Source organism: Rana temporaria, chromosome 11, assembly GCF_905171775.1.
Source record: "Rana temporaria chromosome 11, aRanTem1.1, whole genome shotgun sequence".
NCBI lineage: Eukaryota > Metazoa > Chordata > Amphibia > Anura > Ranidae > Rana > Rana temporaria.
Window position 1 is genome coordinate 5,596,384 of NC_053499.1, and position 27,483 is coordinate 5,623,866.

Consider the following 27,483-nt stretch of genomic DNA (forward strand, 5'->3'; position numbering starts at 1 on the left):
GCAACAATAACGCACTGACTGCCAATAATAAAGTGGTGAATGGCATCTGGATTGGAAGATGTCACTCTGTATGAATCTTATCTACTCCCATATCGGGGAGAAACGATTCACCAGCTCCGGTCTAATTAAAAATCGGGAAAATACTTTCAGATTTAATTGCAACTGGCCCGACCCAAAACTTTTCTAACGCCGCGTAGTACACACGATCGGAAATTCCGCCAACAAATGTTCGATGTGAGCTTTTGGTCAGAAATTCGGACCGCGTGTAGGCGCCACCGGACATTTGCTGTCGGGAATTTCCGACAACAAAAATTTGAGAGCTGGTTCCCAAATTTTCCGACGTTAAAAGTTGTTGTCAGAAATTCCCACCGTGTGTACACAAATTCAACACACACAATTTCTACACATGCTTGGAATCAATTTGATGCATGCTCCGAATCATTGAACTTCGTTTTTTCATTGTAGTGTTGTACGTCACCGGCGTTCTTGACGTTAGCAATTTCCGACAACATTTGTGTGACCGTGTGTATGCAAGACAAGTTTGAGCCAACGTTCCGTCTGAAAAGAAATCCACAGTTTTGTTGTCGGAATGTCCGATCGTGTGTAAAGTCTCAAGGTTTTGTACCTTAAGACAGGAGTCTCCAAACTTTCTAAACAAAGGGCCAGTTTACTGACCTTAAGAATTTGGGGGGGGGGGGAGCAGGACTGTGACCATTGGGGGTAGAAAAGGTCAAGATGTCAGTGGAAAAAAATGCCCCATCTTTGGTGTCAATAGGAGAAATTGTACCCTACAATAGCAATAATGGAGCAAAATTCCTCCCCATGATACCAATAATGGAGAAAAATTCCTTCCCATGATACCAATAATGGGGCAAAATTCCTCCCCATGATACCAATGATGGAGAAAAATTCCTTCCCATGATACCAATAATGGGGCAAAATTCCTCCCCATGATACCAATGATGGAGAAAAATTCTTCCCCATGATACCAATAATGGAGAAAAATTCCTCCCCATGATACCAATAATGGGGCAAAATTCCTCCCCATGATACCAATGATGGAGCAAAATTCTTCCCCATGATACCAATAATGGGGCAAAATTCCTCCCCATGATACCAATGATGGAGAAAAATTCTTCCCCATGATACCAATAATGGAGAAAAATTCCTCCCCATGATACCAATAATGGAGCAAAATTCCTCCCCATGATACCAATGATGGGGCAAAATTCCTCCCCATGATACCAATAATGGAGCAAAATTCCTCCCCATGATACCAATAATGGGGCAAAATTCCTCCCCATGGTACCAATGATGGAGAAAAATTCCTCCCCATGATACCAATGATGGAGAAAAATTCCTCCCCATGATACCAATGATGGAGAAAAATTCCTCCCCATGATACCAATGATGGAGAAAAATTCCTCCCCATGATACCAATGATGGAGCAAAATTCCTCCCCATGATACCAATGATGGGGCAAAATTCCTCCCCATGGTACCAATGATGGAGCAAAATTCCTCCCCATGATACCAATGATGGAGCAAAATTCTTCCCCATGATACCAATGATGGAGCAAAATTCTTCCCCATGATACCAATAATGGGGCAAAATTTGGCCCCATTATTGGTATCATTGGTAGGAATTATGCCTCTTCATTGGGGTCAGTGGGGGGGGATTATGCCCCATTGTTGGTATCAATGGATGAAATAGTGCCCCAAGGACCAGATAAAAGCAAAGGGCTGCATCTGGCCCCAGGGCCGCAGTTTGGAGACCACTTTTTTTTTTTAACTGATAAGAATGGGGGAGGGTTACAGCCTTTGTTAAGTTTTTTGCTGTCTTTGTCCTTGCTTGGGAGAACTCCCATCATGTCCCTTCATGTCCCTTCATGTCCCATCATGTCCCTTCATGTCCCTTCATGTCCCATCATGTGCAGTCCCAGTGGCCACACAACTGAGGGGAATCTCCCTCACAGGAACACAGATAGCATTAAAAACCCTTTCCTACCCTACATTACAAAAAAGTTGTCTGGATTTCCACCTAAATTGCTGGATTAGGTCTGTGGTGGATGTAGATGTCGGGTTGCCACGGGTCCGGGATTCACCCGGACAGTTCCGGTTTTGAATCGTGTGTCCAGGTTTAAGACCTCCTGAAACCCGGACACAATATTCATAATGGAAACCCGGACACAATATTTATGATGGACTCCCCAAGTAAGCTTTGAGTTTTATGGGGTTTTTTTTAGACTGGGGTGGCTCGGGATTGTATATACTTTTAAAAGGTGCCGCAGCTGGAAAAAGGTTGAGAAACGCGCTGGCGGAGAGACAGGTGATTATACATTTATGGGCCAAAATACTGCACTGCGCGTGCCTAGCGGAGCCGCAGTTTATTTCCCTGGTAAACATGGGCATTTGTAGAATTTTCGGGGGGCTGCTGTGTGTGTGATTGGCCTCCTGTATATCAGAAGACTGGAGCCCCCCGAGGTCTGGAGGTGTGACAATGTTATTCCCTTTTTTCACACATTGCAGGAACAGATGATGCGCGGTTCTATGGCTCTCTGGCTCTTGGCTGCGTTCCCGTCCGCTGCTGAGAGGAGTCTTGTGTATAGTGTCACTATGAGGCATTTACATAATTAGGATTGTGCCTATATAAGGACGGGCCGGCACCGCTTACAAAACCCACAGCAGATATGGAGCAATAAAACAGAGCTTGTTTAAACAGCGCCTGGGAAGACTCACAAATATGCTTGTGCTTTTTATTTTACACTGACGTACCTTTCATTGACCCCCTTCAGGCGATAGGATCAGAGCTGTCTTAATGAGAGGGCACACCTGGGTACTGCCCAGGGGCCCCAGCTACATGGAGGGCCACTGAACTTTCCCCAAAGCAGGGTGTAGAGGGGTCAGAGTGCTGGGGGGGGATATCTGGGGTGTAGAGGGGTCAGAGTGCTGGGGGGATATCTGGGGTGTAGAGGGGTCAGAGTGCTGGGGGGATATCTGGGGTGTAGAGGGGTCAGAGTGCTGGGGGGATATCTGGGGTGTAGAGGGGTCAGAGTGCTGGGGGGATATCTGGGGTGTAGAGGGGTCAGAGTGCTGGGGGGATATCTGGGGTGTAGAGGAGTCAGAGTACTGGGGGGATATCAGAAATCTAAGAAATCAGATATCTAAAAACAGGCTCAGAGACAGCGCGGGAGAAGAGGGGAGGACACCACCAAGGCCGCAGACAGACACCGGACCGGACAAGGCCGCCGATGGACGCCGGGCAAGACACCAACGAGGGGCATTCAAACTGTAAGTAATTAATTTTTTTTCCTGAAATTTCCCTTCTAGACTTGGGGTGCGCGCTATACCCAGATAAATACGGTATTTAGAAACAAAAAAAAGTGAATAAAGGCAATGCAATAATACAAAAATAAAAGCAGAAAAGAAGTTGAGTTTATAAAAGTTGTAGGAATCTTGTGAAATGAAGCAGCACAGACACCGTATACAATTAGCAGCGCTGGGCTGGAAATAGCAAGTGTGAGGAGAGGAAAGACACAGGAGGCTCAGCAGATGGAGGCGCAGGAATCACGAGTCAGGTGACACAGACAAGACGCAGAACGCATGTCGTGGGTGGAAGTGCGATACAGCAAGTGTACAGTATGTCTGAGAAGTGGGCGCCAACAACCTGAAATGTATACAACTGTACAATGTAAAACTCAACCGTTCCCAATATCAGCTCCCTCTTGTTTGATGGTATCCTCATGTTTTTATTTTATTTTCATTCATTTACTTCTGATACTTACCGTATTTATCGGTGTATAACGCGCACTTTTTCCCCCTTAAAATCAGGGGAAAATCGTGGGTGCGCGTTATACACCGATCCTGTCTTTGTCGGCTGTCTCAGAGCGCCGCCGACGAAGACCGTGCCGAGCGTACTGGGCACTCTGCTAGGCTCGGACCGCAGCCATGCGAAAGGAGCCGAACACACCGGAAATCCGGCTCTGCACAGCTCGACCGAGGCGCCAAACTCAAACAGACGGACGCCGGACAAGGCCGCCGATGGACGCCGGGCAAGACAGTAGACCAACACCGACAAGGCTGGAAGGACCCCGCGCAAGGCTACAGACGGACGCCAGACAAGCCGCCGATGGACGCCGGGCAAGACAGCAGACGAACACCGACAAGGCTGGACGGACCCCGCGCCAGGCCGCAGACGGACGCCGCACAAGGCCGCTACGCCGGACAAGGCCGCTAATGGATGCCGGGCAAGACATGCAAAATGTAATTTTTTTCCTTAGACTTCCCTTCTAAACTTGGGGTGCGTGTTATACGCCGGCACGCGGTATACCCCCATAAATACGGTATATATAGCACCACCAATTAGGCAGCGATTTACATACAGTTGTGCTCAAAAGTTTGCACACCCTGGCAGAAATTGTGAAATGGCTTGATCCCTTTCCGACAATGCCGCCCATTGTGATGGCAACGTCAAAAGTGTACGGCGCTGCCAGCCGTACATACAGCTCATGCGCAAGATTGTGCGGTGCGTGCTGGTCAACTCAGCTGCACCGAAACCCGGAAGACCGTGCTCGAGGGCTTCAACATGCCCACAAGCAATATGGAACATGCCAGGGAGACAAGAATCGAATATATCCTATAATTGGTAATGGAGCGTCGAACGATCCGTAATGCATGAGTCATCTAACTAATAGTATTTAACCACTTGCCGACCAGCCGCCGTATAATCGGCTCCCCTGAGCGAGAGCCCGTAGCTATACGTCGGGCTCTCGGAGCGGCCACTAGGGGAGCGTGCGCGCCCCCCACTCGTCCCTGACGTCGCCGCCGGGCACCCGCGATTGCTCGTTACAGAGCGAGGACCGGGAGCTGTGAGTGTGTAAACACACTGCTCCCGGTTCCTGACATGCATTTTTATAGCACTGATCGCTATAAAAATGCCAATGCTCCCAAAAATGTGTCAAAAGTGTCCGATGTGTCCGCCATAATGTCGCAGTACCGGAAAAAAAAAAAAAACGCTGGTCGCCGCCATTACTAGTAAAAAAAAAAATATTATTAAAAATGCCATAAAACTACCCCCTATATTGTAAACGCTATAACTTTTGCGCAAACCAATCAATAAACGTTTATTGCAATCTTTTTCTTTTTCCGGAAAATATGTAGAAGAATACGTATCGGCCTAAACTGAGGAAATTTATATATATATATTTTTGGGGGATATTTATTATAACAAAAAGAAAAAAATATTCATTTTTTTCAAAACTGTCGCAATAGCTCAAAAACGAAAAACCGCAGAGGTGATCAAATACCACCAAAAGGAAGCTCTATTTGTGGGAAAAAAAGGACGTCAATTTTGTTTGGGAGCCACGTCGCACGACCGCGCAATTGTCAGTTAAAGCCACGCAGTGCCGAATCGCAAAAAGTGCTCTGGTCTTTGACCAGCATTATGGTCCGGGGGTTAAGTGGTTAAAAAAGTATATTTGACCAAAAAAATTTAATCAAGTACTGTAGCTGCTGAATTTTAATAAGGACACTTGCCTGTCCAGGGAGCCCGCGATGTCGGCACCCCCTGAGGCCGATTCGTCCACTGGCTTGGGTGCAGGCGCCGCCGTTACAACTAAGGGAAACCAGTAGTGGCGCCTTCAGGCTTCACAGCTGGTTTCCTACAGCGCAGGCGCGAGTCGCGCAGTGCTTTGTGAATGGCCACCTCATCTTTTGTGGGGGGGGGGGGGGGGACACACACACACACACACACAGGTCCCAGAAGGCAGCTGGGGAGAAGGAGGACTTTTTCTGCAGAAGAGGACATGACATACTTCGCCGCGATCGGGCAAGGACGGAAGTACTCTGTGTACTTCTAAAAAGGTAGTAAAAAAATAATAAAAAAATATAGATATCCAAAAAATGAGGGCTGGAGGGGGTGGGCTTTAGTTTAAGACCATCTTGTAAAAGTGGGTGGAACTCCGCTTTAATTTAACCTGATGCCGACCGCCCCGCGCTTTTATCCCAAAGCTGCACAAAAGCATAACTCCATATTTTATTTTATTTTTTTCACAAAAAAGCGTGCATGTACTTTTTCAGATGCCAAAGTGTGAATCTAATCTAATACATCTCGTGACCAGACATTCAAATTGGAAGGAATAATATGAAGTCTGTATTACGGTTCCCTCCTGCTGCGCCAGAACGGGGCTTTTCGGTAATCTGAAAAGCACAACTTGTATTACTTAGCCTGATCTGGAAGATTTAGAAGATAAATCTAATCCACAATCTAAGCTTAGAGGTACAAAAAGATACAAGATGGCACGAAATGACAAGCTTCCATCGCACAAGACTCCTCCTCTCCTGTTATGTGAAGTGGCTGTGTTCAGCCGGCTATACTGGGAACCATCATGCGGAAGTCGTGCGACGGAGAAATAATGAAAACATTTTTTTTCAACCGCGGGAAGGAGAATTTGGTAACTTCTAAGAGATGATGAAGATGTGCAAATGCAGCCTGCCTGCAGGTTTCTTCTGATTACTTTTAAGCCCGCCATAGATGGATTGAAATTCGACTGGTTCAGCAGGAACAGGCCAAATATTGGTCCATCTATGGGCTGGTTGGTTGTACTGAAGTCGATCGATAGTCCGACAGGGTTTTTTCATACAAACGCTGCCGGAGGCTAGAGCTGCCAGCAGTGATCATTGTATTCTGATGGTTGGGAAACCTCCTGCTGTCAGAATATAATAGCGCAGACTTTGTTACTGACCACTAATGTAACTAAAGCTCTGACACTCGCCACCAATGTGAAGAAGAGTTTGCCAATGACCACTGTACAGGGGGCTTTGTCACTGGCTACCAGCGTAAAAGGGGTTAGCCACTGCCCACTAATGTAAAGGGGGCTTTGCCACTGCCCACTAATGTAAAGGGGGCTTTGCCACCAATGGCTTAACTATAAGAGCTTTATTCACTGACCAATAGTGGAGGCTTTTCCAATCACCACCATTATAAAAAGGCTTTGTCACTAACCACTCGTGCAACTGAGGCTTTGTCACTGACCACTAATGTAACTGAGGCTTTGTCACTGACCAATAATGTAACTGAGGCTTCGTCACTGACCACCAATGTAACTGAAGCTTTGTCACTGACCACGAATGTAACTGAGGCTTTGTCACTCACCACTAATGTAACTGAGGCTTTGTCACTCACCAATAATGTAACTGAGGCTTTGTCACTGACCACCAATGTAACTGAGGCTTTGTCACTGACCACAAATGTAACTGAGGCTTTGTCACTGACCACAAATGTAACTGAGGCTTTGTCACTCACCACTAAAGAAGTAAAGAAGACTTTTCCACTGACCACTGTAATGGGGTCTTTATCACTGACCACTGTAAAGTGGGCCTTGCCACATACCATTAATGTAAAGGAGGCTTTGCCACTGACCACTGTAAAGGACACTTTATTACTGACCACTAATGTAAAGGGGACTTTATCACTGACCACTAATGTAAAGGGGGCTTTGCCACTGACCACTGTAAAGGGGGCTTTGCCACTGACCACTAATGTAAAGGGGGCTATGCTGCTGACCACCAATGCAAAAAAGGCTTTGACACTGACAACTATTGTAAAGAGGGCTATGCCACTTCTCACCAATATAAACAAATCCCTTTTACAGATGACCACATTGCTTCAAAGTCATTAAAACATTTTTAATTACAGCAATGTGTCCCAATACTAAGTGCCAAATAGGGCGAGTAAATGTTGGGTGATTTAACAGGATGGAAAGAACTAGAAAGCTTTTCAGTAAAGAGCCATACAGCCCAGCTGGAGGTAGGAGAACTATAAGGGCAAGCACATTAGTGCACAGATATTTACGCTGGTAAAACACCATTACTGGGGTAGTTTCACAGAGAATTTACGCCGGCGTATCCATAGATACGTCGCGTAAATTCAAATCTGCGCCAGTGTATCTACTTTCTGTATTCAGAAAGCTAGATACGCCGACTTTAGCCTAACATACCACTGGCATTAGTCTCTTACGCCGTCGTATCTTAGGGTGCATTCTGACGCTGGCCGCTAGGGGCGCTTCCGTTGTTGTCGGTGTAGAATATGATAATTTCATAGATACGCCGATTCACAAACGTACGTGCGCCCGGCGTTCGTTTTTTACGTAGTTTGCATTAAGGCTTTTTCGGCGTAACGTTGCTCCTGCTATTAGGAGGCACAGCCAATGTTAAATATGGACGTCGTTCCCGCTTCGAAATTTGAATTTTTTACGTCGTTTGCCTAAGTCGTTTGCGAATAGGGCTGGACGTAATTTACGTTCACGTCGAAAACAATACGTTGTTGCGCCGTACTTGGAAGCAATGCACACTGGGATATGTACACGGACGGCGCATGCGCCGTCCGTAAAAAAACGTCAATCACGTCAGGTCATCATACATTTACATAAAACACGCCTCCCCTTCCACATTTGAATTACGCACGCTTACGCCGGCCCCATTTACGATACGCCGCCGCGACTTACGGAGCAAGTGCTTTGTGAATACAGCACTTGCTCCTGTAAGTTACAGCGGCGTAGCGTAAATACAATACGCTGCGCCGCCGTAACATAAAGCGCAGGTACCTGAATCTACCCCACTGTGTTCTTTAACAGGTCAATTACCTGTTTGGATGGAGCTGCCATTTAAATCTAGGTTCATATCTATGCGGTTGATGCGTTCCATCCGGCAGGTGTCATAATTTACGTTAGATCTACATCTTGGATCTTTCTATGACACTTTTTTGGGTGAATGAGTAGGGGTACAATGTACCCTCACTCATTTACAGGGGGGGGCAGGTTCTGGAGACCCCCTTATTAAAGGGGGCTTCCAAGCTTCTGGTAAGCCCCTTTCCCGCATTCCCCCACAACCACAGCCCAGGGTTGTGAGGAAGAGGACCTCGTTCGCATCAACATGCCACAAATCACCCCCACCATGTTGAGGGCATGCGGCCTGGAATGGTTCGAGGAGGGGGGCTTGGTTCGCTTGTCCCCTCCCTTTCCTGACCTGTGGGGCTGCATCTATGGATAAGGGTCTGTTATGGATTTAGGGGGGGACCCCACACCATTTTATTTTTTTTGGCGTCGTTTTAGCCCACACACGATCATTTTTTACAACCCCGAAAAACGACATTAAAAAACGCAGCATGTTTGAATTTTTTTTTTTTGTCGTTTTTTTAGAACCTGAAAAAGGATGTGAAGCCCACACACCATCATTTAAAATGTCATTTTTTAAAAACGACGCAAAATGATCGTGTGTACGCGGCATGATTCCTTGTGCAACGCCATTGAAGTCTATTTCACGCAAAATGCAATCTGCCGCAGGAAAAAAAAGTCCCAGACCCTTTCCAAAAATGAACCGCCTGAAAAAACGCACAGATGTGAACGTGCACCGTAGGAAACCATGTTAAACGTACTATAGAGCGTTTCTGCAAAAGAGAAAACGCACAAGAAAGCGCATAGGTGTGAACGTAGGGTAAAAAGTGATCTTTCCATTCTAGAGCAGACAAGGCTTCCGTGGCTCATCTCTTGTGTGGCCGGTGAGGCCTTGTACTCACGGCAGGACATGTCCGATGAAAACGGTCTGCAGACCGTTTCCATCGGACATGTCTGGCCGGGGACTGCCCGGGGACTTCTGTTCGATGGCTATACACACCATCGAACAGAAGCCCGCGCGTAAACATTACGCGGGGCGTGTCCGCGGTGTCGCCGCGTCGATGACGCGGTGTCACCGCGACAATGACGCGGCGACGTGGGCGGGCCGCCTTAAATATGCTTCCACGCATGCGTCGAAGTCATTCGACGCATGCGAGGGATGCGGGCGGCAGGACATGTACGGTAGGTCTGTACAGACGACCGTACATGTCCGGGCGGACAGGTTTCCAGCGGACTGTTTTAAAACAAGTCCGGGAAACAGTTGTCCGCTGGAAACCTGTCCGATCCGTCCCAAAATGGTCCGCTCGGGCCAACACACGGCCAAACATGTCTGCTGAAACTGGTCTGCGGACCAGTTTCAGCAGACATGTTTGGTCGTGAGTACGGGGCCTAAGAGGCACAGAACCTACACAGTCCAAACCAAAACTAAAACGTACCAAACCTTTAAGCAGCCTACAGATTAAAAAAATGAAAAAAAAAAAAATGAAATTTACTTTCACGTTGGGAATTCAAAGACATCAGCATTTTTAGGTTCGGTCCCAAGACTGCTACATAAATAAAGAGCGATGGAACGGTATGAGTAATTTGCAGCCCACTAAAGCGCGGCATAAAAAGTGCGATTAAAGAAAGCGCCTCATTAATTGCATATTTTAATGACTTTGGAAAACAGTCTTGGATCCTCTATTGATTTTTTTTTCAGAGAGCGGGATAATTATTTCAAGCTGTGGTGGGGGAACGCAGCCCAGACAACGCTCGTCATGGCTCATGCCGCGTTCTGACGCACCCAGAGAGAGGCCTCAACAGTGCGGCCTGTTGCAGCAGAAGGGTTAATCATGGAAGCGGTGGAATAGGAACGGAAACCAGACACAGATTTTTTACAGTAGCACAAGAAGCTGGAATAACATTTATTATATGCAGTGGGGAAATAAAGCAGAACTCCACCTTCAGCGCCTCCAGTTACCGGATAAGAACTTCTATGTATAATTGGGTGTACCTTTCAGGGCCGATCCTAGGGTCACAGATGCCTGAGTGCATAAATATTTCTGGCGCCCCCACATGGGCGTGACCATCTTACCAACTCCTCCCCTTTACAAATGTTTCTATGGCAATGACTCAAACACCTTTGCCCAGGGCTATCTTAATGGGAGGGCACACCTGGGCACTGCCCAGAGACCCCAGCTACATGGGGGGGGGCCCTGCCCTTTCCCCAAAGCAGCTGGTCCTTGAGCCCAGGCTGCCCCGAAATTGGGGCTGCCCCTCTACATCCCAGATACCCCCCTAGCACTCTGACCCCTCTACACCTCAGATATCCCCCCAGCACTCTGACCCCTCTACATCCCAGATATCCCCCCAGCACTCTGACCCCTCTACACCCCAGATATCCCCCCAGCACTCTGACCCCTCTACACCCCAGATATCCCCCCAGCACTCTGACCCCTCTACACCCCAGATATCTCCCCAGCACTCTGACCCCTCTACACCCCAGATATCCCCCCAGCACTCTGACCCCTCTACACCCCAGATATCCCCCAGCACTCTGAACCCTCTACACCCCAGATATCCCCCCAGCACTCTGACCCCCTCTATACCCCAGATATCCCCCCAGCACTCTGACCCCTCTACACTCCAGATATCCACAAGCGCTCTGACCCCTCTACACAGACAGATATCCCCCAGCACTCTGACCCCTCTACACCCCAGATATCCCCCCAGCACTCTGACCCCTCCACACCTCAGATATCCCTCCTAGCACTCTGAACCCTCTACACCCCAGATACCCCCCAGCACTCTGACCCCTCTACACCCCAGATATCCCCCCAGCACTCTGACCCCTCTACACCCCAGATATCCCCCCAGCACTCTGACCCCTCTACACCCCAGATATCCCCCCAGCACTCTGAACCCTCTACACCCCAGATATCCCCCCAGCACTCTGACCCCTCTACACCCCAGATATCCCCCCAGCACTCTGACCCCTCTACACCCCAGATATCCCCCCAGCACTCTGAACCCTCTACACCCCAGATAACCAGATTGCCCCAGATCACACAGCGTGCGATGGTTAGTGTTGTCCTGCAGCGGATCTTATAATGAGTTTAGCAGAACTGTGCAGCATGTTCTTCTCAGTTGGTCTATCATCTGTAACAAGGCCCAGTTATCTCAAGTAGTACGGCCTCCATTGAAGCATTTTTCTTCTTGCATATCCGAAAAAAAGCTGACACAAGAACTCCGAAAGAAAAACATGGATGCCTATTATAAGTTTCGATACATTGACTTATTTTCCTGATACAGAGAAAGTGGGACAGCCTGAAGGTCCCGGCCACTGGGACAGACAGTAATTAGCTAGATGGAGTGGTAGTGCCAAGGGAGAGACTCCCAGCGACTGCCTCTGTTCAGGGAGGGGGGGGGGGATTCCCGCTTCATCGCTGAAGGTGGAAAACCCCTTTAGCCCCTCCCACCTCTCTGTCCCCCCAAGGCAGACGTCAAGAGACCGTTTTTATTTTCTGCTTAGAGTGCGCCAACTGAGCAAGAAAAAAAAAGGAAGACTGTAGTAATGAATTTGTTTTTATAGTGAAAGAATAAAGTAATAAAAAGAGCAACAACACAAAAACAAAAAGAAAGAAGGGGGGAAAATGTTGCGCTGATCTGGATTAAAAATTAAACTAAGGAACGGCTGCTACACAACAATGTGACAAAAATTGAACAGTGGTACAAAGAAAAAATGTAGCGCTAGTGATACAATAGAAACAATAGTTGCTCATTAAGTAAACAAGTGAATAAATAAATAAATAGTCACTGTACTGAAACAGTGGAAATGGTGACAACAACCAATGTTGGGTGAATATATAAACAGGTGAATGCCACAAACACAACCAAACATAACAACATGGGGCCATATTCATGTAGATTTGCGGCGACGTATCGTATCCCGTTTACGTTACGCCGCCGCAAGTTTCCAGCGTAAGTGCTTGATTCACAAAGCACTTGCATGTAAACTTTCGGCGGCGTAGCGTAAAGCCGTCCGGCGCAAGCCCGCCTAATTCAAATGGGGCGTGTACCATTTAAATTAGGCGCGTTCCCGCGCCGAACGTTCTGCGCATGCTCCGTTTGGAAATTTCCCGCCGTGCTTTGCGCGAAATTACGGCGCCCTGACGTGTTTTTTGAACGGCAACGTGCGTAACGTATTCCCGGACGTCATACACAAAAAAAAAAAAAATTTAATTCGACGTGGGAACGACGCCCAAACTTTAACATGGATGGTGTAATTTTACACCATCTAAATAGCACACTTAACATTACGACGGGAAAAACCGACGTAAGAGAACGCGACGAACGCGTGTACCTTTGTGGATTGCCGTAAGGCTCCATTCACACCTAGGCGTTTTGTCACCTGAAGCGCGACGCTACAATACGCCGGAGAGTCAAAATAACATTGTTCTCTATGGAGATGGTTCACATCTCCAACGCGAAACGTCATACGTCGAAAGAACGCCAGAATTTCAAACAAGTCCCGGACCCTTTTTCGACACGCATATCGGGCGGCTTTGGCGTTTCCCATAGCCGACAATAGCCTGTACAAAACCGCGGTTTAAAAACTACGCGTTTTGTCGCGGTAAAAAAAACGCCTCAATTTGTCGCAGCAAATCGCAGTAAAAAACAACGCAAATCGCCTACGCCTAGGTGTGAATTCAGCCTAATCAGCTAATTTGCATACCCGACGCGGAAAACGACGCAATCTCCACCCAGCGGCGGCCAAAGTATTGCATCCTAAGATCCGAAGGCGTACAAAGCCGTACGCCTGTCGGATCTTAGCCAAATGCCGTCGTATCTTGTTTGTGAATTGCAAATTAAGATACGACGCGGGAAATTTGAAAGTACGCCGGAGTATCAGCAGATACTCCGGCGTACTTATTCTGTGAATCTGGCCCATAGAGTCCATTAATATGACTTGTGGATGAATAATGAAATGACCACGTAGATCCTCATGGGCAAACAACTCAATAAAGATGTGAGTGCGCTTACCGCAACACGTGGATCTGCCTGTCAGCGACAGTAGATCTTGTAGACATAGAAACTCTCAGGGCAAATCAACTCGGCTTCCCATGGACTGGATCGATGAAAACCAAGGATCTTCAGTGGAGGACCGTGGGTGAGCGATGTCCTGGACATCAGATGTCTACCATAAGCGCACTTGCATCTTTATTGAGTTTAAAGACAGGCCTCGACAAAATCCGGGCACCAGGTCGCAATTGCGACAAGAAATTGTGACCTGGCGCCTGGGGAAGCTTAGGGCTGCAGAAGGCCGTGCCGGCCGGTAATTGAGGCCGCGGCTTTGTGGCCTTCACAGAAGGAAGCTGAGGACTAAAGAAAGGCCGCAAAGTCGCAGCCTCAATTACCGGCCGGCAACCCCCCCTTTTTTTTGTCTTTTATTTATTTTATTTTCCGTCAGCCCCCCCTACCTCAATTTGCAGCTGTTGAGGTAGGCTTCCTAATTCGCGGGACCCCCCTCTCAATTCATGGCACCCCCAATCTCAATGCACGGCACCCCGTTTCTGAATTTGCGACACCCCCCCCCGTTCTCAATTTGCGGTGACCCCCCCTCCGCTTCTCAATTCGCGCCCCCCCGCTTCTCACTCAATTGTGCGCCCCCCCCCCCCCCTGCTTCTCAGTCCATACATGGTTTGAATCTCAATCGCCTATGGTCGCCTTTAGTGTCAAGGAGAATAGGTTGTAAGATTCAATGTGAGAGAGGCGGATAGAATACTCTCTGCAAAGCACTGCGGATTATGACACCATATAAGAAAACAGCAATAATACAATTAGTACTGGGGGGGGGGGGGGGCGGCGCTTCAGTACCTTGAAGGGACTGTCAATCACTTCAAACATTATTTTACTAAATCACAGGGACAATCTTATTAAGGGATTAAATACGTTGGATGTAGCAATAACAATTTGCATTCTGGAGCCACCAATCACTTCAACAGATTACTGATACACAAGGACAGCCGGGGCCACAATGCCAGCCGAGCCCATGGAGGATCTAGGTCAGAGCTCAGCAGTGCTGATTTAAAGAAGAACTCCATCTTTCCACACACTTTTCATAGTTCGCTTGGGCCAACTTTGGAGTCCTACAAGTGTGAATGGAGCCTTAGGCCCGGTTCACAATAGTGCAACATACGCACACCGCCCATGGGCGTGCACACCCTAATCACCCTGTGCAGCACAGATTCCCTCTACTGCCCTGGCTCCCAATCTTTGCATTGGCGTAGCGTACATTGGTTAGTCTACGGCGGCCTAATGTGCGCCTGCTCTCTGTGAATCTGGGGCCATTGTATAAAAAGTGGTCTATAAAGTAAACTTGGTTATTTACAGAGAACAAGGGGGTATTCTTTAGACTTGATGCGCACTGGACATTACGGCCCAGATTCTCAAAGGGCTTACGACGGCGCAACGCAATGTACACCGTCGTAAGTCCTAATCTGGGCCGTCGTATTTATGCGACTGATTCTTAGAATCAGTTACGCATAGATATCCATTAGATCCTACAGGCGTAAGGCTCTTACACTGTCGGATCTTAAATGCAATTTTTTTTTTTGCCGCTAGGTGTCGCCTCCGTCTTTTTCCCCGTCGAGTATGCAAATTAGCTAAATACGCGAATTCCCGAACGTACGCGCGGTCGACGCAGTGAAGTTACGACGTTTACATTTAGTTTTGCGCGGCGTAAAGTTGCCCCTGCTATATAAGGGGCAACCAATGTTAAGTATGGCCGTCGTTCCCACGTCGAAATTTTTTCAATTTACGTTGTTTGCGTAAGTGGTCCGTAAATGGGGCTGGACGCCATTTACGTTCACGTCGAAACCAATGACGTCCTTGCGACGTCATTTGGAGCAATGCACCCTGGGATAGTTTACGGACAGCGCATGCGCAGTACATTCGGTGCCTAATTTAAATGCTCCACGCCCCCTACCCGGCTAATTTGAATTAGGCGGGCTTGCGCCGGGTGATTTACGCTACGCCGCCGCAACTTTACAGGCAAGTGCTTTGTGAATAAAGCACTTGCCTGTAAAACTTACGAGATACGAGAATCTGGGCCTACGTTTTTTTTTGCACATACCAAACAGATGTAACAAAATTCTTCCAATAGTATATTTAACAGTGTAAAAAGGTAGTGCAGCGCTAAAATAATAGTCCAAATAAAAGTCATCCAGGTGATCCTTTTACAAGTGACTGGTAATGAAAAACATGCAGGTGATGTAGCGTGGGATAGCAGGAGACCTCCACCAACAATAGCAATGGCCGCTCACCTCAAATGAAAATAAAATACGCTTTCCCACATGGGTGAATCCAAGGCATATATCAGCATAATCCAAGCAGGGGAATGGATACCCCTCAGGATAGATCAGCATAGATGGCAGCCATGGGGTCCAATGATAATATAAAAAGAACACAGAACATAGTGTTTCTCCGCAATAATAATAATAAAATTTAATAGTGAAAATGCACTCGCATAAAAAGCACTATATCCAGTGCCAGGAGTAAAATACAGGTAAACAGCATAATCCGATGGCAGAGGGTGACGTCACGTGCTTCCCTACCGAACGTTGCGTCCCAGGGGCGGGACTTCTTCAGCGGATGTAAGGAAGAGGAGACGTGCACCCAAATATATACGTGACGGTTACCAAGGTAAAAAGGACGCCGCATGTGCTGCAGGGCAGTGTATAATACCTAGGAATTTATAAATTGAATCCCAGTGTACAGTTATCTGTTTGTTGCGCTGATTTTCTTTCTATTTAAGTATATTTAACAGACCAAAGGGATGTGAAAGTCCCAATTAGTGACAGAAGCGCTGTGACCGCGATTCAGAATAAATCCCTGGTGTGCGCACTTTTACCATTCACTCCATCCAAGATCACAGATATGACCCTCTAATGAGTGACAAGGTCTTTCCTGCGGTGGAAAAAAACGCTCACAATTTGCTATGCCTGGAATTGCTCTGGAAGGGGGACGCAGGATTGGTCAGAAGGATGTTTTTCTGATAAAGGGAATCTTTCTTGGAAATGGACGTGTGGTGCGTCTGAATGGGTCTCTCGCAGCCCGCCTGCTTTCAGTCATTCTGTCAGCATTGGAAAGAAGTTCCTTGAGAGCAAAAGCGCTTCCATAAAAAGACCGTACCATACATTTATCAGATCTCCTGTCTGCGCAGGCAGCCATTTTGTTTGGTTCATCAAGTCTAGGCTGGCTATGAGATATATAAATCATACAAGAAAATCACATGATATAAAAAAAATAAAAAATAAATTATCTGAGCAAACGTATGAAGAGTTGTGTGTATTGTATCTGCCGTATTTCCTAAAAACAAGCGGTTGAGCTAATATCATTAACCACTAGCCCACCGCGCCTATTCTGGCACTTCTCTCCTTCATGTAAAAATCACAATTTATTTGCTTAGAAAAATAATCCGAACCAGCAAACATTATATTTTTTTTTTTAGCAGACACACTAGGTAATAAAATGGCGGTCATTGCAACTTTTTTTCTCGTACGGTATTTGCGCAATAATTTTTCAAATGCCTTTTTTTGGGGGGGAAAAAAAAGAAAACTGTTTCATGGATTAAAAAATAGCAAAACAGTAAAGTTAGCCCAATTTTTTTGTATAATGGTGAAAGATGATGTTACACCGAGTAAATAGATACCTAACATGCTTTAAAATTGCGCACACTCGTGGAATGGCGCCAAACTTCGGTACTAAAAAATCTCCATAGACGACGCTTTAAATTTTTTTATAGGTTACTATTTTCGATTTACAGAGGAGGTCTAGTGCTAGAATTGTTGCACACGCTCTTAACGCACGCGACGATACCTTGTGGGGTTTGAACGGCGTTTACATATGTGGGCGGGACTTGCATGCGTGTTCGCTTCTAAGCGCGAGCTACCGGGGACAGGGGCGTTTAAAACATTTTTTTATTTTTTTATTTTACTTCATTTTGTTATTTTTACACTTTATTTTACATATTTTTTTTTGATCACGTTTATTTCCTATTACAAGGAATGTAAACATCCCTTGTAATAGGAATCACTGTGACAGGTCCTGTTTATGGAGAGATGTGGGGTCAATAAGACCTCCACATCTCTCCTCCAGGCTTACAAGCATTAGATCGGTGAAAAAAATTCACCGATCTAATGCCGACAGCCGCGATTGCGGCTTTGTTTACTTCTGGGTACCGGGCGTGACGTCATAACGTCGCGCCCAGACCTCCGACGGTCATAGAGATGACTATGTCATCTCTATGCTTTCCCAGCAAGCGCCAGCCGATTCGCTCTCCGGGCCCCCCGATGGCACGGGAGAGCCCGGAGAAGCACCGGATGGCGGCGGGAGGGGGGGGGACGTCCCCTCCCGCCGCTTTGATCGTTCTTATCGTGCACAGAATCGGCGGCTGAAGACGGCGATATCTGAATGATGCCTGTAGCTGCACCCATCATTCAGATATGACTAAGCATTGATATCCAATGCGAAACGCGTCAGCTGTTTTTCCCACTGTGTGCTGGTACTTGTAGTGCATTTTTCCTTTACCTAATAAAGGACACGTCTTTTTAAGAAATTGGAGTGCGGCTGTCCATATCTCTCTTCTTTTGCATATCTCGGGTGTCCCCCCCCCACTCTCCTCTCGTGTGCCCCCCCCCCACTCTCCTCTTGGGTGTCACCCTCCTCTCCTCTGTCCGCCTTCTTTCAGATGTCCCCCCACTTCCAGGTGTGTCCCCCTCGCCTCTCGGGTGTCGGTTTGTTGCTTCCTACCCATCATTCAGATATCACCGCACAAAGTGGAGGACGTCATATGACGTCCTCCCGTGGACAAGTGGTTAAAGCAAATGGGACTGTCGGTGATTCAACAGTGGGTCAGAGGAGGAGCCAAGAGCGGGTCAGGGGAGGAGCCAAGAGCGGGTCAGAGGAGAAGCCAAGAGCGGGTCAGAGGAGAAGCCAAGAGCGGGTCAGAGGAGGAGCCAACAGCGGGTCAGAGGAGGAGCCGCTGCAGGGCAAGAGATGACAGTTGCGCTTTAAAAATGTATGATTTAAATCGACTTGATTTAAATCAAATCCACCCTGCGTAAAATAAACATGATGATTGACATATTAGAGGGAGGAAAGGAAAAACATTTATTTAAAGTAATGAAGCCGGTTCCAGCTGCCCTTTGTGAAGAGAAGCCACGTGAAGTGTAATGTAAAGATGGGCTGGCTGCTTATATTCCCCGTAAACCCGCCATTAGGAGACAAATAAGCACATTAAGGCATCACATATGTAGACAAGTGTATTGTGGTGTTCAGGAGGAAAGCACAGTATGTTACAAAGTAATTATGTTACAAAGTAATTACTACTTACACATTTAAGAGAAGAAAGTTGCTATTTTTTGCCAAACTCCTAGCAACTAAAACTAGTCCCATCAATACAGCTGGTGCTGCGAGGAACATCATCCACCCCCAAATGTGAAAGTTTACATTCAAAATCTAGTTCTATTCATTTTCATTTAGATTTTTCTTCCTCCTTTGTTAAAAAGAATCCAAGTTCTACTTTCCCTCTCCATCTTCCAGAATGTCCCTAACTTCCTCCTCGGATTCCAACACTCTCTTCCCTATGCACACGATCCCGAAAAATTGTGAGTATTAAGCCTCGTACACACGGCCGAGGAACTCGACGTGCCAAACACATCGAGTTCCTCGGCCAGTTCAGCACTGAAGCCGCCGAGGAGCTCGGCGGGACGAGAGCTCCCATAGAACAACGAGGAAATAGAGAACATGTTCTCTATTTCCTCGTCGAGCTCCTCGTCGGCTTCCTCGGCTGAAAGTGTACACACGACCAGTTTCCTCGGCAGAATTCAGCCAGAAACTCGGTCGGAAGCTGAATTCTGCCGAGGAAACTGGTCGTGTGTACGGGGCCTAAGGCTTCATGTTGGTCAACCTCTCCCGAACGACTTGACAGTCTAAAAACGGCCGTTTAGCCACGTTACAAGCCTTCACAAGTCTTGATATATGGGTTATGTTCCTGTTTATAGAAGAGGACTCTCCTATGAACAGGAACATAACCCATATGTCAAGACTTGTGAAGGCTGTATCCGTCCAAGGACGAAAAGAGAAATATGATTTTAAACTTGAAACCAACAAATGTCAGAAAAAGGTTTAGGCCCGGATTCACATACATTGGCGCATATTTATGCCGGCGTATCGTATCTAATATACGCTACGCCAACGCAGCGCAGAGAGGCAAGCACTGGATTCACAAAGCACTTGCTCCCACTCGCTCTTAAAGATACGCTGGGTTTCCTCAGCGTAAGCCAGCGTAGGTGGAAGTGGGCGTGAGCCATGCTAATGAGGCGTGACCCCATGCAAATGATGGGCCAAGCGTCATAGAAGTACTTAAAACGAACGGTGCATGTGCCGTCCCGTGGTCGCATCCCAGTGCGCATGCTCAGAATCACGTCGGAACTACTCCCTAAGATACGACGGATCACTGCCTACGACGTGAACGTAACCTACGCCCAGCCCCATTCACGTACTACGTAAACAACGTAAAATACGACGGCTGTGTTCCCTGGTCCATACCTTAGCATGAGTTGCGCCTCCTATATGGGGAATAACTTTACCCCGGACATACGACTTACGCAAACCGCGTATATTATGCGCCGGGCACAAGTACGTTCGTGAATCGGCGTATCTCCCTCATTTCCATATTTGAATAGGAAATCAATGGGAGTGCCAAATGCGTCCAGCGTAAATATGCGCCCACGATACGCCGGCGTAGGCAAGTTACGTCGGTCGGATGAAGCCTATTTTTAGGTGTATCTCAGTTTGTAGGCATGGCTCATAGATACAACGGCGCATATGTGCACTTACGCGGCGTATCTCAAGATACGTCGGCGGCGCAAGTGCTTTGTGAATCCGGGCCTGAATGTTCAGATTCTTTTATAAACGAAGACATGACTGGTTCTCTTTATTCAGTCATCGTGTAGAACAGTCTTGTCACGCCATTGCACATTCTGTAATAAAGTCACGCTCGTTTGTTAAAATCATGTCAACAAGTCTGGAACAAGCGTGTAGACCGCGAGGGGGCCTGACATAACAGGTTATTAATGCCGGCTTTTATGATTGGCTGTAGGGAATTGCATCTCGAAGGATCAGGAGGATTCGGAGGATTCTGCCGAGCGCAGCAAAGCAGCTCTTCCTATTCTCCTCCACTGAGCCCGGCTCCTATCAGCGGGACATTAATGCGATATGACTGGTGAGCGCAATGCGGCCTCCATTCTGGGTCTGTGTCAAAGATCACATGTTTTCAGAACATTCAACCAGCTTTCCAAGAATGGGAAATGCGATTCCTTTCGGCAGGGACTCTCCCTCACTACACATTCTAGGGAGAGCAAAATTAAAAGGAAAATTACCCCCCCAAAAAAATATTGAATAATGCTGGCCATCAGACAGGGGGGCATCTAGTGACACAAAAAAGCAGTGCTGGGGAAGCATCTCTGGTTTTGATGACTATTGCAGCAAAAGCTGATTTATTTATTTTTGTTTTGTTTTTAATCATCTATTAATGTTCCAATGGGAAGGACAAAGGGATTTTGATGGTGTTTACAAATAATAATGAGAACCATACATTTAGAAAAAAAAGTATACAGTGGAACCTCGGATTATGAACATAATCCGTTCCAGGAGAATTCTCGTAATCTAAAGTACTTGCATATCAAAGCGAGTTTTCCCATTGAAGTCAATGGAAACGAAAATAATTTGTTCCGCATTGACTTCAATGGCATGCAATACCGCATGCGGCCAGAGGTGGGGGGGGCACAACAGAGAGCCTTGGAAACGGCCGCAAAGGCCAGAGGACAGCTCGGCAAACCTTGGAAAGACTCTGTTCTCAAGATTTGCCGTGGTCAGCCGAGCTGACCATTGCCGTGCATTTCTGAACGGCTGCCATCGGCTCATTTTGAGAGACAACACTAACCGAGTTACGATTTTTAAAAATACAGCGCTCGTATTGCAAAACGCTCGTTAACCGTGTCACTCGCAGTCCGAGGTTCCACTGTATAAGTTTAATGAGAATCAAGTTAAAAACGTAGCAAAAACATTTAGTTCACTGATATGCAGCAGTTCATGAAAAAGATAGTCACACAAGCAGGTATTTGACTACAGAAAAGATTTCAAATTCGTATATTATCCCGACATGTTTCGTAGCTTCATCAGGAGGTATATAAGAATCAATCAAAGAATCCGTGAAACTATACAGAGATATAAAAAAAAAATGAAAAAGACTAATAGCCAAATTCAGAGAGGTTTAAGGTGGCGTATCAGTAGATACGCCGTCGTAACTCTGAATCTGCGCCGTCGTACATTTAAGTGTATTCTCAAATTGAGATACACTTAAATGTAGCTAAGATACAACTGCCTGCGCCGTCGTATCTTAGCTGTCTAGTTCCGCCGGCTGCTACGGGCGTGAACGCTGATTTATGCGTAAATCAGCGAGATACGCCTATTCACGAACGTACGCTTGCCCCAGTAAAGATACGCCGTTTACGTAAGGTGTTTTCAGGCGTAAAGTTAGTCCAACAAAAAGCTGGCCTAGCCAATGTTAAGTATGGACGTCGTTCCCGTGTCGAATTTTGAAAATTTTACATTGTTTGCGTAAGTCGGTTGTGAATGGGTCTGGACGTAATTTACGTTCACGTCGAAACCAATCAGTCCTTGCGGCGTACTTTGGAGCAATGCACACTGGGATATGTCCACGGGCGGCGCATGCGCCGTTCGTTAAAAACATCAATCACGTCGGGTCATGGTTTATTTACATAAAACACGCCCACCTCTTCACAATTTGAATTAGGCGCGCTTACGCCGGCCCATTTACACTACGCCGCCGTAACTTAGGAGGCAAGTGCTTTGTGAATACAGCACTTGCCTCTCTGACTTACGGCGGCGTAGCGTAAATACGAAACGCTACCCCGGCTGAAACATACGCCGCCCTACGTGAATCCAGCTATAACAGAGTAACCAAATTTAAACATAGGGCATCATAAATAAATCTATTAATGTTCTTATTTTTGGTTGTAGCTTCGCTTTTAGTGCAATTGGAGAAAATTTGGGGAAAACCCGTCGTCACGAAACCAGACCTTTAAACCCACTGCTCCTGGTCGGTCTGCCGTTTTCTATCCCCAGGTGATGGTCCGGTTCACCTCCGGATAAGCGAAAAGATATAGGGCCAGATTCACAAAGAGATACGACGGTGTATCTACAGATACACCATCGTATCTCTGACTTACACTGGTCCTATCTATGCGCCTGGTTCATAGAATCAGTTACGCATAGATAGGGCTTAGATCCGACAGGTGTAACTGTGTTACACTGTCGGATCTTTTTTTCAATTTAAAAATGGCGCCGGGGGCGTTCCCGCTGATTTACCTTGAATAATATGTAAATCAGCGAGATATGCAAATTCACAAACGTACATGGACCCGACGCAGTCTTCTTACGACGTTTCCGTAGCGGCGTACCCGTCGTATACTTACCCCTGCTTTCATCAGGCGCAGCCAATGTTAAGTATAGCCGGCGTTCCCGCGTTGAATTTGAATTTTCTAACGTCGTTTGCGTACGCCGATTCACAAACACGCGCGTCGCAAGTCGTGCTCACGTCGAAACCACTGACGTCCTAGTGACGTCAGTGGGAGCAATGCACGCCGGGAAATTCCCCGGACGGCGCATCCGCATTTAAATCGGCGCGGGAACGCGCCTGATTTAAATAGTACACTCCCCTAGCCGTGGAATTTGAATTCCGCCGGGGGATTTAGGATCCGCCGCCGCAAGTTTGGAGGTAAGTGTTTTGTGAATTAGCCACTTGCCTCTCAAACTTGCGGGAGCGGATCTTAAATCACGTAGATCGAGCGGATCTATAGATCCGCTGCGCTACGTGAATCTGGCCCATAGTAGGATGAGCGCACACCAACGTGTACTTTATTCTTCTGGCAATAAAAACATCATAGCTCCACACAAACGAGACAGGGAGGTACACAAAACCACAGCGATCAATTAACAATCCATTATTGCTTTAAAATTTCTTTTTATTCAGTCTGGAGGGAATGTTTTTTTATTCTCGAGGGTGCAGATTCTGTAGCAGAATGAAGTGTATTCCCTGGACACTGAAGGGTTAAGTGTACACACATTGTCATGGAAGGAGTAATAATTATGCATCTCCCATCTGCTTGTCTAGCACTTGTTTTCCTAATAGGATTTTAATTTTGTAATTGGATTGCTTTTCAAATCCCTAATGTTGCAAAGTGTGTTGTTCTTCCAGAGATGTTTTGCCATAACACCCCCCCCCCCCCCCCCCCCCGACGGGGAGCAGGAAGGGTGGGAGAGCACAACGGGACGCGGCTCTACTACCTTACAGAGATTTCAGATTTTCCAAAACACTGCCGTGCTGGGGGAAAAAATATACAAACACTGAGATTTTATCAATAGTAAAACCAAACACTGTTCTGATCAGCCGGCGCCCCTACGGTATGTGCACCTCATATGAGGAACACCGGAAAAAATGTTGACTCACCGTTCTTAACTGCATCCAACCGCCGTGCGGAGAGTCAGGACGCTCTCTAAATTGCAGATAGAGAAAGGAGCTGTGTGTTAGTGGGCGTCCGGACTCTCCTGTAGTCCAAGGGAGGGGGGCGAGCACGACACTCCACACCAGGGAGAAAGCCTTGCATTACTGTGTGGAGTTACAGACAGAAGAACAGGAAGTGAGGATTTCTCAGAAGAAATAAGGACGTTTAAAAGCAAAATGGAAGGATGAGGTAAGTGAAGGAGGACTGCACTAAGGTAAAGAAAGCCATTTAGGGGGGAAAAAAATATTGTACCTTTACAACACCTTTAACCACTTAAGGACCGCCTCCTGCACATATACATAGGCAGAATGGCACGGCTGGGCACAAGCACGTACAGGTACGTCCTCTTTAAGTGCCCAGCCGTGGGTTGCGTTCTTCAGCTCCTGTGACTGTGACCGCGGGACCCGATCGCCGCTGGAGTCCCGCGATCGGTCCCCGGAGCTGAAGAACAGTGAGAGCTGTGTGTAAACACACCTTCCCCGTTCTTCACTGTGGCGCCGTTATTGATCGTGTGTTCCCTTTTATAGGGAATCACAATCAACGACGTCACACCTACAGCCACACCCCCCTACAGTTAGAAACACAAATGAGGTCACACTTAACCCCTTCAGCGCCCACTTGTGGTTAACTCCCAAACGGCAATTGTCATTTTCACAGTAATCAGGGCATTTTAATGCATTTTTTGCTGTGAAAATGACAATGGTCCCAAAAATGTTTTTTTTGGGGGGATATTTATTATAGCAAAAAGTAAAAAATATTGCATTTTTTTCAAAACTGTCACTCTATTTTTGTTTATAGCGCAAAAAATAAAAAGCGCAGAGGTGATCAAATACCACCAAAAGAAAGCTCTATTTGTGGGGAAAAAAGGACGCCAATTTTGTTTGGGAGCCACGTCGCACGACCGCGCAATTGTCAGTTAAAGCAACACAGTGCCGAATCGCAAAACACTGGCCGGGTCCTTTAGCTGCCTAAAGGTCCGGGTCTTAAGTGGTTAATCCTTTTTTTTTTTGTGGTCTCACTGAATTACAGCTGATACTTCCATAACCACATTGGTGCCGTTTTATAACAGCAGCTATGGAATGGCTCCAATCAGACTTGGATGAACTCGACCTTTTACTGTAAAATATTCAGCCAGCCAAAGTGAGAAAATGACTTTTTACAATCATCCGCATTTAAATCAGCGGCTCCTCGCGCCTAATGATGAGGGAGCTGGTGAGTTGAAGAATGCGGCCATGCAGCACAGACAGCAGAAATGAATAGACTGCCATATAGAACATTATAATGAACGGTTGTTCCGCGGCAGATATCCCCATGAATTAGACAGAGGAATTATGCACCAGTGACTCGTATACAATGTAAAATATGGCAAACATCTGTTGATTCGTCATAAAGACATATTGTTCATTAGCACAGATTAATTCCCCCTCCTATGAATGAGCTATTAGATATCACAGATATATTATTATTACCAGAACAGTCGGGGCTGATTGTTCTATAACCACACAGAACTCTCCGGCATCTACTAAACCCTTAAAGCCCAACTCCTTGTTTGGGTGCAGTGACCCCTTAGAAAGTAGGAAGGCCATTACCGAAATTTAAAAACTCTTTTCGCAAAACATAATGGCTATTAACTCTTTTCTGTGCAGCTGACCGTATGTCCACTTTTTTATCCATCCGTTTACGGATGAAAAAGGGACATACATTGATCCCTATGAGGTTGCGGGTGTCTGCAATCCTCCGATTCTGCAGATGGAGGAAAACCCTATTTTACCATCCGTCATCGGATCGGGTGAACACGGACAGCCGGTCCGTGTTCATCCGATCCCCCCCATAGGGGAGAGCAGAGATCTAACAAAGTGGTCCCTGCACAGTGTGCGGGGACCACCCTGTCATCCGCCGGCTCAGCGGGGATCAGAGGAGCGATCCCCGCTGAGCATACGGAGGTTCACAGGGGGGATCATCACAGATCGGTCCCGTGTGAAAGAGCCCTTAGTAATTACCACAGCCGTTTCATCTGAATCCTGAAAACATGACCTGTTGGGGCGCCTTGAGGACTGGAGTTGAGAAACACTGCTGTAGAAGTCCCTCATGCTGTATGGATGGATGATTTACTCTTATAATTTTCTTGTCTAAACTTGTATACAGTACACTTGTATTTATTTTTACATAGTTAGTCAGGTCTATGCTATGCCTCATGGGATTTGTAGTTCTGCAACAGCTGGAGGTCCGCTAATTGCAAATCCCTGATCTAGTTCAACCAATAAAAGAAAAAAAAGAAAATAATACAATCCCATATACACACATATAGTCTATACCAGTGTTTCTCAACTCCAGTCCTCAAGGCACCCCAACAGGTCATGTTTTCAGGGTTTCCATTATTTTGCACAGGTGATTTGATCAGTTTCACTGCCTTAGTAAATCTCACAGTTGTTTCCTCTGCGGGAAATCATGAAAACATGACCTGTTGGGGCGCCTTGAGGACTGGAGTTGAGAAACACTGGTCTATACCCACAGTTGATCTAGAGCAGTGGTCTCCAAACTGCCGGCCCGAGGGCCGAATGCGGCCCTTTGCTTGCCTTTATCCAGCCCTTGGAGCACTATCCCTCCCAATGATACGAGACACTATTCTGCCATCTGACACTGACAATGGAGCACCATTTCTCCCACTGACACCACTAATGGGGCACTATTCCTCCCAATGATACCAGCAATGGGGCACTATTCCTCCCCCTAATACCAGATGTTTACTCCCACTGATGCCAGGAAAATGTTCACTCCCACTGGCCAAAGTCCGGCCCTCCAAGAGCCTGAAGGAGAATAAACCGGCCCTTTGTTTAGAATGTTTGGAGACCCCTGATCTAGAGGAAGGCAAGAAAAACAGCAGAGCATGATCCAATTTACAGCAGAGGAAAAAATTCCTTCCTGATCCGCCAAGAGGCAATCGGATATTCCCCGGGTCAACTTTACCTATAAATGTCACTACCCAGTTATATTCTGTACATTTAGGAAGGCCTTTCTTAAAGCAATCTGGCCAGAACCACCTCTGCATGGAGTCTATTCCACATTTACACAGCTCTTACTGTGAAGAAACCTTTCCGTATTTGAAGATGAAATCTCTTTTCCTCCAGAAGTAAAGAGTGCCCCCTTGTCATCTGTGATGACCTTAAAGTGAATCATATT